This window comes from Schistocerca piceifrons, chromosome 4, assembly GCF_021461385.2.
Source record: "Schistocerca piceifrons isolate TAMUIC-IGC-003096 chromosome 4, iqSchPice1.1, whole genome shotgun sequence".
NCBI lineage: Eukaryota > Metazoa > Arthropoda > Insecta > Orthoptera > Acrididae > Schistocerca > Schistocerca piceifrons.
Window position 1 is genome coordinate 16,707,996 of NC_060141.1, and position 12,621 is coordinate 16,720,616.

Consider the following 12,621-nt stretch of genomic DNA (forward strand, 5'->3'; position numbering starts at 1 on the left):
GATCATTAACTGGAAATGGTTACACCCTGCTACTTGAAGACCATTTTGCTGAAAACAAAAATGGAATTATTATGGATGACAATGGCTATGTCATGTGCCATAATTGTTCGCGATTGGTTTGAAGAACGTTCTGGACAATTCGAGCAAATGATTTGGCCACCCAGATCACCTGACATGAATCCCATCAAACATTTATGGGACGTGCTGAAGAGGTGCATTTGTGCACAAAATCATGCACTGACAACACTTGTGCAATTACGGGATAGCTATAGAGGCAGCATGGCTCAATATTTCTGCAGGGGACTTCCAGTGACTTGTTGCGTCCCTGCCACATTGAATTCTGCACTATGCCAGGCAAAAGGAGGTCCAACACAATATTAGGAGGTATCTCCTGACTTATGTCACCTCAGTGCAGGTGGCAATATTAGTCCTGAGGAATGCTGACACCAGGATAGAATAAAATGCTAAGTGCACTTCGTGTTTCAGTATTTTGTCAAATTCTTCTTTACTGACAGTAGGATACCTTGATAGACATTGAGGGGATATAATATTGTCAGAAAGATTGACATTGTTGATTCTATAACTAAACTACAGAAAAATTAGAAAGGGGCACAGGACAGAAAATCGTGCTGTGGTATGTGTCTGTTCTTCTATGAGAATGCCAGATACTACTTCAGCAACATGGGAAAGGGACAGATGAATTTGACAGTTTAGCAGCATTTGATATGACCAGCTCTTGATTTTTGCATTCTTAAGGTGTATAAGATTTGTCAGATTTACAGTAACAGTTTGGTTTTCGTAAGTTATGGAAGGTGAGAAAAAGGGCAATCATTTGGGTGAAGTGGTCAAGTGTGTTATTACCACATAATCTTGCACAAAACTGCCATATGCAAACTATCATGTGATATCTGTACGTGAGGTATCACTTGAATGAGATTTTCACTCTGCAGCGGAGTGTGCGCTGATATGAAACTTCCTGGCAGATTAAAACTGTGTGCCGGACTGAGACTCGAACTCGGGACCTTTGCCTTTCGTGGGCAAGTGCTCTACCAACTAAGGTACCCAAGCACGACTCGTGCCCCGTCCTCACGGCTTCACTTCTGCCAGTACCTCATCTCCTACCTTCCAAACTTTACAGCTCAGTTGGTAGAGCACTTGCCCGCGAAAGGCAAAGGTCCCGAGTTAAAGACTCGGTCCGGCACACAGTTTTAATCTGCCAGGAAGTTTCATATCAGCACTCACTCCGCTGCAGAGTGAAAATCTCATTCTGGAAACATCCCCCAGTCTGTGGCTAGGCCATGTCTCCGCAGTATCCTTTCTTTCAAGAGTGCTAGTTCCGCAAGTTTCGCAGGAGAGCTTCTGTATTCATATATCTGTTGCAGATGTAGAATAGATTGCTTCTTCATCTGAAAGCATATTTGTTCACTATCTCTTTTTAAACCAATGTATATATTCTGATAGGATTTTCAACACAATATAGTGCAGTTATTCCGTAGATTTTAAGGCCCACTCTTGTGTTTTTTGCATGGAGAAGTAGAAGTCTCCTTCGATGAGCTGCTTTGAAATGCAACAAATCTTACTCTACTAAGAGTGTTCAAAAATGTAATAGACCCTTCATAATTTTGCCTGTTGTGTTAGGCCAGTTTTTGTCATTGAATTGGGAAACATCTGAAAAGTATCTGTAAAATGTTAGCCATATCAGATATTTACTCTTGTCAGCTGTTGAGAAGATTAAATATGTTTTGATAGCATTGGTGAGTATTTGTTTGAGAATCTATATTAAAATTTGCTGTAAGAATGGAATAAAGTATATCAAAGTTCTGTAAATGTTAAATATTGCGTTTGGGGAGTCTACTATGAGTAAAAAAAGTGTCATAAGTATTTCAAAGGAGGTCATGAAATTGGAAGATGACCAGCACCCTGGATGCCCCAGCACATCAACTGATGAAACAGCAGAGAAAGTGAAAGAAGTTACTGTCAGTGATTGTTGAATCACAGTCGGAGAAGTCATTGATGATGTTGGCATATCAGATGGCTTATTCCATGAAATAGTTCAGATTTTTTGAGTAAATTTTTTCGAAAATTACTGGATTTCGGAAAAAAATTGTAACCAATGCAGGTTGTCCAGGGTGAAGTCAAAAACAATGCAGAATTACTGAGGCGAGTCATAACAGTGATAAAACACGGATTTACTGATGTGAATTTTAAGGTAAGGCTCAGTTGTCCTAGTGGAATTGCTCTGAACTACCTAGACTGAAAAAAAAATTCAGTAAGTGCAGTCAGATGAGAAGGTTATGCTCACTGTGTTCTTAGATTTTAATGGCATAGTGCACTATGAGTCCTTGCCACAAGGTGAAATGATCAATAAAGAGTACCACTTAAAATTTTAATGATGTTTGAGTGAAGCAATCTGAAAATAAGTAAGTCCAGACCTGTGGTGGAATGGTTAAAGGTTTTCGCACTCCGATAATTCTCCTGCTTGCACTTTGTTGCTTGGTCATGAAATTTTGACCAAAAGCAATACTGTAATGATTATCCTGGCTTCATTATCTGCCCCTTGTTAGTTTTTTATGTTCCCAGAAATAAAGAAAAACTTGAAGGACAATTGTTTTACAAAAATAGGTGAGATTACAAATCCATTGCTGAGAGAACTAAAAGCTATCCTAAGGATGAGAGTTCCGGAATTTATTTCATAAATTGGAAAGAAGTACTATCGTAAGGGTACTGTATGTGATGGGGAATGTTGTAAGTGGATAACATTGATATAGACTAATAAATAAAGTTCTTTCTGAAAAGCAAATTTCCCAGTGGGAGCACATAAGAATATAATTTGAGTGTTCACAAATTTTTAGATTCAGAAAAAGTTGAGTGTGTGAAATAGCATTCGCTGTATAACAGTTACGCATACCAACAAGTTTTTACAACTACAGCCACTACCAATAATAATAACAGAAACAGTATTATTATTATTACTATTACTATTTGCGTGACTTATCTGACGAAAGAAAAAGAAGAAAATTTTTTTTTATCTCTCTCTCTCTCTCTCTCTCTCTCTCTCTCTCTCTCTCTCTCTCTCTCTCTCTCTCTCAATAAAGTATAGCTGAGGGCAATAACAAAATAATTTGTAAGCCTTCGCAGCTCTCCATTTCACATTTTTGCATAAATGGGAGCTTTTGTGCTTTCCCATTTTTTTCGGGCAAATATGAAAGATCTCTAACAGATGGATTAGTTCACGCATTTACTTCCGGGCTCAAAATCAGATATTCTTATGCTGTACCCATACAACTACTTGTGCTAACTGTGCACTTCCTTATTAAATGTTCGCTTGTAGTCACAGTTATTTGATTTCGTTTCTGTCTCAATCAAAGGATCTGTTCTCGAAGGCCTTAGTTCCTTTGTGGCAAACTTTCACTGGTAATTTACTTTTCTGTTCCCAGAATGAGATTTTCACTCTGCAACGGAATGTGCACTGATAAGAAAATTCCTGGCAGATTAAAGCTGTGTGCAGGACCGGGACTCAAACTTGGGATATTTGCCTTTTGCGGGCAAGTGTACTACCAACTGAATTACATAAGCAGGACTCATGAGCTGTCCTCACAACTTAACTTTTCTGGTAGTATTTAAAACATATTCAACATAGTTCATGTTTACAGTTCACATAATAGCGAAGTCCTGCATAGTAAACAACCACCTCAAAACACAAAGTGCCATTTGTGGAAATGATTAAACTCGAGTACTAATGTCTACCGCCATGGTCGTTTGACTAGAATACAAATGAGTCACTGAGAACCATAAGAGCCTAAAGTACACAGACGTTGATTCCACATTTAAGTGAACATCAGAGAAACCAGTGATACAGCTTTTCGTGAAAGGCCTACAGCACAGATAATGGTGACTCACAACAAGACGAACAGATTTCAGAAGCATAAATAAATGTTATAGTCTCACAATCATGTGCTTTAGGCCCTTCAGATTCTCACACGGGAAATTCCCTATCGTAACCCCCTCAGATTTAGTGGCATGAGCTCCTGTCAAAAACTGAATACAGATCGAGCATGAAAACAGGAAGGACGTGTACTAAACTGTGAAGAAGGGAAGGAAAAAAAGGCAAATTAGAAACAGTGAATGGTCCAATCCAAGCTCAAGAAGTGCAATATTGAGCAGAGGCGAAGAGCCATGACGTCTTCGTTGAGCAAGAGCCATGACGTCTTCGTTAAGCGATGACGGTTCCATCGTGTCCCCCTATACACACACACGCGCGCACACACACACAAACACACAATTATGAGCTGTCCATCACATTGAAGTACCTATTTGTTGCATTAAAATTTATGTTTTTTGTCCTGGTGTAACATCAGTCTGCAACAGCGGGGTGTAAGGAAGAGACCTATAATGAAAGTAAATTCTGCACAACAACTCATTTAATAGCCAAAATGAAGTGGCTTTCAAATGGGAACTGCAAAAGTTTGGTGACAAAGTGACCAGTCAACTGAATCCTCCACGAGAAAACACATCTGGTGTCATACAAGGCATCAGTGACAGCATGTGTCTCACATGAATTTAATCGACGCACGTAACTTGTACACCTGGTGAGTGAGTGAGATATGCCTTCTCGCCCGATTCAGGTGTTAATGTGAATGTGATCACTCCCAAAGAAATGATAAAAACATAACAGTTTCACATAAGCTGCAACAAATGAACTCAACAGTTTTCCCTGTGCTCCGACAAAACATGTTTCCAACGTTAATGAAGTTGCATTTGGTTTGGAAGTTTTGACTCTTGAATTCCTATGTTGTAACATTGTTCATGCCCGTTTATTTGTTGTTTTCATTTCTGTGAGATGTCTATGTAGTATCTCACCTGCTCTCACTATTCATCACATTTATCGGCAAAGTAATGTTTTCTTACCACGTGACTCATATTCTGTGGGTGATGTATAATATGACAGTTGCCAAGGCTAAAGAAAGAGAACAAACAGTTCAGTGACCAGACAGACAGTCCATAATCTTGTGGAAAAAAAATAAAGTAATACAAACTGGCACGAGGGAGTTTTGGACACTTGTTAATGAATCTAGCAGTATTTGATGCAATCACAGTTCAGAATACCCGTCACCTAAAACTACCGCATTAATAGTGTCTACATTAAATGTACGCGTTATTTTGGTCTGAAAGTGCAAGGTCCCAAAGCTGAGTACTACATTGCATTATGCGGAATGTGTCTTGTACAGACCATTCAACCGCCCACAGTTGGCATGGCACCAGAGCATCAAGCACACTGATACATTGTTGCATTTGTACACTTGTTATTTTGCAAACACATTTTTATGCACATTATCTTCACCAGTTGATATGCAATATCAGTAACCAAAATTCGTTACATTTTTGGTATTTTTATGCAGAAAATAGTGTTTTCAGCTATCTGGGAAGGGAAAAAAAAGTTCATCTGAATACAATTCGCTATAAAATATCATCTATTAGGTGATTTTTGCATGTTTGAATTTTAAGGCAGAATTTGCATCTATAGTTGTATGCAAGCTGCAAATTTTTCTGGTCACAGCAAAAAAGTCACATTTCACGCAACATCCTGTGCAAAACATCTAAATGAACTTCTTGATTTACATGAGTCTTTTATCGGCCATAAAATTGCTGATTTTTCCAGAGCTCTCTATAACATTGAGTCGAAGACTTCTTAAGTAATAGAACCCAGTATGTTGTCATTAATGGCAAATGTTCATCAGAGACACGGGTATCACCAAGTGTGTCCCAGGGAAGTGTTATCAGATAACTGTTATTTTCTATACATATAAATGATCTGATGGACAGAGTGGGCAGCAATCGGCAATTGTTTGCTGTGGTGTTCAGGAAAGCGTCAAAGTTGAGTGACTGTAGGGTGATACAAGCTGACTTAGACAAAATTTCAGTTGATATGATGATTGGCAGCTGGCTCTAAATGTAGACAAATGTAAGTTAATGCGGATGAGCAGGAAAAACAAGTTTGTAATGTTTGAATACAGTATTAGTAGTGCTCAACAGTCATGTCTGTTAAATATCTTGGAGTAACATTGCAAGTGATATGAAATGGAATCAGCATGTGAGGATTGTGGTATGGAAGGAAAATGGTAGACTGCAGTTCATTGGCAGAATTTTAGGACAGACTGGTTCATCTGTAAAGGTGACTGCTTATAGGATGCTAGTACGACCTATTATTGAGTATTACTTGAGTTTTCGGGGTATGCACTAGGACAGAATGAAGGAAGAAATTGAAGCTATGCACAGGTGGTCTGCTAAATTTCTTACCGGTAGATTCGTCGAACAACATGCTAGTGTTAAGGAGATGCTCTGGAACTCAAATGGGGATCCCTGGAGTGAAGGCGATGTTCTTTTGTAGGAAAACAATTGAAAAGAACAAGCATTGTAGCTGATTGCAGAATGGTTCAACTGCCCCAACATAATTTTCACCCTCCGCCGTGCGCCGTATGGTGGCTTGTGGAATATTTAGATGTAGATGGATTTCCTCCCAAACTTCTTAGTGCTCTTACTTGGTAATTCCAATAAACCATGTGATCTATTTTCACATTACTTTCTCATGCATTCTGTTGTGGCAAGGCTTATATAAGCTGTAATTACATTAGAGATGACTAAATGCTCTGTACTCTGCAAACACCTCTTGTTTGTATGGTCCACATTTTCTTGTGATGTAGTATGCTTATCCATCACTTCTGAATAATGAAGCGTATCACTGGATATACTGACTGACAATGGTAAATAATGTCACACAAACAGAAGCGACATAAATCACCACACACTGCATGACAGGAAATGGGCAACAGATTCATGGTGCGCTGTTTGACAGTTGCGTGGTTTTCCAGTACATGTCACTTTCCCCATGAAGAGGGCTGCTCATTCATGAATTTACTGATATACTGTGTGGTCTATGTAACTATAAACAATGGACTATTGGAATCAAAATTGTGGAAGGGTAATACTCGGTAATTTAACCTAAAGTTGGTCTGGATGAGTATTGCTAGGAATTTCACAGCTAAGACTTTCTGGAAAAGTTATCACCATTTATGTAATCGAACTGTGAGAATTTCTGCATATTTAAGTACTGACCTACAGCGGTTTGATGTGTGGAGCGCGAAAACACGCAACAGAAAACAGCATTCACAAAAGCTTTTCAAACACTGGTTATTTTTCTAGCAATAGTACATACTATTCACACCCAAATACACTGCCCTGTGGCCACAGTAAGTGGCGCGTGTGTGTGTGTGTGTGTGTGTGTGTGTGTGTGTGTGTGTGTGTGTGTGAGCACATTATAAAATTCTTGCTCTTGTACTTGTGAGTATTCTCTTAAACAGTTACCATATCAGTACTGTTGCCATACCGAATACCTCTCCATGGTATGGTTGCAGAAATATGGGTCTACATAATTGTTGCTTCCTGTAACCATTCACCTGGTCATCTGTGGGCACTGTGTCTATCTGACTGCCACAAACAGAAGTGAGATTCATCACTGAACACCATAGAATGACACTCAGTGTCTCAGTTGACACTGGCTCCACACAATTCAAGTCTCACTTGTCTATGGTATGGTATCGCGTCAGGAGTAAATGACTTGTGGCAACTCAATATCCCAACCCATCTTCCAGGGATCTGTCCCCAGCTGTTCGCGAAGGCATAGCCTATTACCTCTGCCCTGATTTCAGCTGTTCTCATTTGCTTTCTCATCGTTGCCAGTTGAACAACCCTCCGATTATCTTGTGGTGCAATCCTTTTGGAAGGAACCCTGCCTAATATTCTTGCCACATTGTCATCCTGAGCACTTCATCACCATTCATTTGGTAGTCATTGCACTACAGCCAATTTTCTGTGTGATGTGTTGATCTGACACTCTTGTATCGCTCATGCCAGTGATTTGACCTTTCGGACAGTGATAAATTGCATGTTTACATCCTGTGGGCATGATGTGTTGTGATTTCCACCTGAACAGTTCATGTAAGATTACACATCCAGTGGTCATAATTTACTCACCCCATTCTTCACGTGTAGGAATTCTTTTTAATTTACTGAAAATAAGCTAGCCTCAGGTTGAAATTTTAGTCAGCATAATGCTACAGGCATGGAAATCCTGAGGTATAAATTTGGTAATCTTCGTGTTTGGTGTTTGTAACGCAGCACTTAACATTTCCATCAGTGTACCACTGTGTGTATGTGTGAGCGAGCGTGCGTGTGAGCGAGCGCGCGCGCGTGCGCGCGCGTGCGCGCGTGCGCGCGTGCGCGCGTGTGTGCGTGTGTGTGTGTGTGAGAGAGAGAGAGAGAGAGAGAGAGAGAGAGAGAGAGAGAGAGAGAGAGAGAGAATGAGGAGGGGGGGGGGGAGGAATAAACACATTTAAGATTTTTTTCTTTTCTTGCAGCTATATGTTAAAACAGAATGGAAAGATTTCTTGTTTGCACGTTGAAATGTATCTGAGACACAAGAGACTGTAGGTACTTAACCAGCACTGTAACTCGGTACTGAAAAGTACAAAGCATGACAGTGTACTCCGCGGCTAGGAAATTACAGATTTCCACTGTAAATGCAAAGTTTAATTTGTGGGTAGGTAAATGGTATTGGCAATAAGTGAATAAATTTGAGTCCTGGTTTTAAAGCAGTTGTATTTTATAACAGCCCAATAGATACCAAATAAGTAAGCGCAATCACAGAATTTAGGACAGACTATTGAGCCTCAAATGCTGGACTGGCTTAAAGCGGGGTAGGATGTCAAACGGACCAACTTGGAGCAGGAGAGGCACCACAGGACATTATAATTTCCACTGTCTATACTTCTACAAATTCAAAAAACTTTGTCAGCATGACCAGGAAGGTTTCAGGGTTCACGCCCATAGCAGTGGAAGTTCAAAAAAATAACAATTATTATTATTTTTATTTTATTTTTTTCCCCCATGTGAAATTTCATCAGTATTTTCACTTACTAATCGCTGCATTTGTTGCCATAGGTACAATTTTCTTCATAAGAAAGAGAGATTCTTCGATGAATTTTGCACAGCATACAAACCACACTAATAGGTGTGAAACACTGTAGAGTTTATTTAATTTATGAAAAAATGAGTGAGCTGTTACATTTTAAACTTTATATTTAGAAAAAACTCAAATTTTATAGTTTATCACCTCAATTTTTACCTCAGTTTTAATAGATGGAAAATTCTAGAGTTTTGCATTAAAGAGTTTGTGTTCAATAACTGTACCAAGTTTGAAAGTAATAGGATATTCAAATTGGATGTTACATGTACCTAAGTACAGAAATCTGTGTTTTGCGGAAAATGGCTGTATTTGGCATTCTTTTAGAACTATCCAGCAGCATAAGCAAGTTCTTTTTCATTTTCTTTTTACATTCCTGTGATGCACTCTTCTTGATTTTATCACCTGCAAAAATGATTTATCTGCTTTTATTACACGCTCTCTGTCGATTGCGTACAAAGCTTTGATGCAGTTCACTTTGGACTTAATTCCCATTTTCTCTAAAACGTATTTCCTGCTTTGCACATCATCATTAAAACATGAAACTGCATCGTAAACACCAATAGCAAGTGTGTTTCTTCCCACAAAAATAGTTTTTGTCAATATTTCCCATACACATTGGTTAAAACTTTCATTTGGGTTTTGGGTATGCAAAGTCCCTGAATATAGGATTGATGGCTTTCATTACAGCAGTTGGTAGGGAATTCCTGTGATGATACTCTTGACCACCAGCAATTGATCTTTGGTAGCCACACCATGATTCACTTCCTTTTTGGGCACACGTTGCGGATAGGATTATTGTCTGTGGACATTTTGTGGAAGTATAAGGCCATAACTGCTTGCTTCATATTTTTTGTGTCCCCTATGTTACATCTTGTTGCCAAGCCATAATATGTCTGTAGCTTGTTAATTTTTGCATCCATCAGTTGCCCTCTCCCTTTTATTCCGTTCCCATCAGATAATTTTTTGCTTGACAAATCTTGTCTCAGCTTTCTAAGCCTAATGCCAAGTCTTTTCTCTGCATGTCTCACACATTCTAACTTCTGCACAATAGTCTCAGATCCATATGGAGCACATTTTTGAACCTCAAGGGACGCTTTACTATCACAATCACCAAGGTACTTTGCATATCGCAGGCCGTGGGAGGCAACAGATTTGGTGAACAAGCTAACAACTCCCTGCATCTCCATACCTCCACTTGAGCCTTTATAGTTCATATCACATTCATGATGAGGAATCCCTTTCACACAACTATGACAAAATTTGCTCAACACTTCCAACATCTAGTACTTTGCCAGTGTCAACAGATGTTGTTGTAACAACACTGTTCAATGAAGTGAAGTGTGCCCTCTTTTTTGTCAAGTACCACCAAAAGCGACCACTATGTCCCTGTCACCATCATTTTCGATAATAGATTCTTCTGCAGCACTTTCCATTGATGATTCTGCAACTTCTTTTACAGCCCCAAGCAGTAATCCATAATATCTCTCAAATTGAGGGCGTGGAAGATTCATCGCTGCACAAAGTGTTCTTGCTGCCTTCTGTCCCTTACCAACACAGCGCATGCCATTTGCTTCCCTCAAATTCACATCATAACCTTTGTTTATGATTTTAGATGTCATGCAAGATGCACCAACATTACACTCGCTGCATATCACAGATAAGTTCGTAGCAAGGCCTTTCCTGACACACTCATCTTCAACCACAGAAACACACTGCACACCAAAGCAATGCTTGCACATGACATTGTCCAATATTAACTGTTACAGTATGTTAACAACATATTGCACGAAACTTCTGATTCACAGCCTCCATTTTCATTAGTACCAAAAACAAGTTCCTTCTTGAAGCACTCTGCAATGGTTTGTTCGCCGGCTCTGAGAGGTTGCAGTTTGAGCCACTGGAGCAACATTTGTTGTAGCATCCTTTACTGTGTATCCTTTGCCCTGGTGATGTTGTTTACAGTTGAAGCAAAGAATTCTAGGCATCTTGTGTGATAATATGCCACAAACGAACTCAAAACAATGCAGCCAAATGAAAATCGTTTTGAAATTCTCAACACCACACTGCAAGCCAGGTCTAGTTTAGTAGGGGATACAATCTGTCGGCTTTGACCAATGACGTCAGAATTCGCCAGAGATCATGTATTACAAAGATGACAAAGCTGAGAAGAATGTCCAGAAACGAAGGAATGCAAGAGAGAAAAGCTGTACTTCACATTTATAGGGGCCAGTAGTATTTTCACGTTAACGATATCGCGCGTTTCTATCTTAGTATTTCTCCACAAAATACAATGGAAAGAAATGAATGAAATATATTACTAGCAAAGAATACATCACGTTACATGTATGTCAGTTGTATCTCGAAACTCTTTCGAACTGTATTGCTTAAGTGCAGTACGGGATACAAGTTCAGCGTAAGTCGATTTCTTACTTTCAACTAGCATTGCTGTCCTGTTGTTCACTTGAACTATGTATCCGCTGCTTCACTAAACCGTAAATGAAGCACCCGATAGAAATTGAAAGCTCATTTGAAGTGTGTTGCTTAAGTACAGTACGGAATAAGAGTTTGTCGTAAGTCGATTTCTTCATTTTCACTAGCATTACTGTCCTGTTCTTCACTTGAACAATGTATCCTCCGCTTCAGTAAACCCTAAGTGGTACACGGGATACAAATTGTAGATGTGTTGTTTATCTCGTCTCTGCTATTACTAACAGTCTTTTCTTACGTACATATCAGTACTACTGACGACAGAAGGACCTACGTATGTAATATATGTATACCAGACTGCCGTTGACCTCGATATATGTACACTGGTAACGAAAAGGTGGAAATAGACGTACGTTACATTTGCAACCTGTACCTCAATTGAACTACACAGAGACAAGAAGACGACACATGTACAATTTGCATCCCGTACTTTACTATGGGGTACAGTTTTCTTGTTGCCTTGGACGCTAATAGTATCCCATTTGTTACTTGAGCTATATAGCTATACGCAACATTTGTATCTTGCTCGCCAGTTGACATATATAGTGTCAGTGTAAAGGCGAAGTGAAGGACGGGATACAAATTTTAGTTGTGTCGTGGGTTTCGCCTGTAATATAGCAAGTACATTTCCAAAATGTCGTACTGATACTAGTGCTGGGAAACAAAAGAAGATCGACAGCTGAGAAATTTCTATTACACACTTCACAACACGAAAATACACATATTGGTGGAATAAAACAGTGAAATATGTCAAAATTGTGAAATACGGTAAAAGAAGCAAATGGAAAAGTGAACTTACCACACAGAAATATCGAGGAATAACCGAAGCTCGCCTAGACAGACAGTAACGAAAATTACATACCCACAAACAGACAAATCCATTTCTATAAACGAAAATAAGACACTAAAAGTTGTTCTACAATAACAAACTAATACTCCAAATTACCTCAATATTATTACGAATAATTATTTTAATGTACAATGAAAGCGCTTATCCGGAACACAGAACTGTTTTATTATTTATGCCTCGAAGTGAAGACATTACTATCTACGACTAATGTATAACGTCATTGGTCAAAGCCGACAGGTTGTATCCCCTGCTTCACTAGACC

General features: G+C 39.2%; 1 protein-coding gene across 1 annotated transcript in view; it reads left to right on the top strand.

The window, feature by feature from the left end:
- The window catches only part of LOC124795542 (nuclear pore complex protein Nup155), a 258,190-nt gene that overhangs the window by 156,693 nt on the left and 88,876 nt on the right, over positions 1-12,621 (top strand).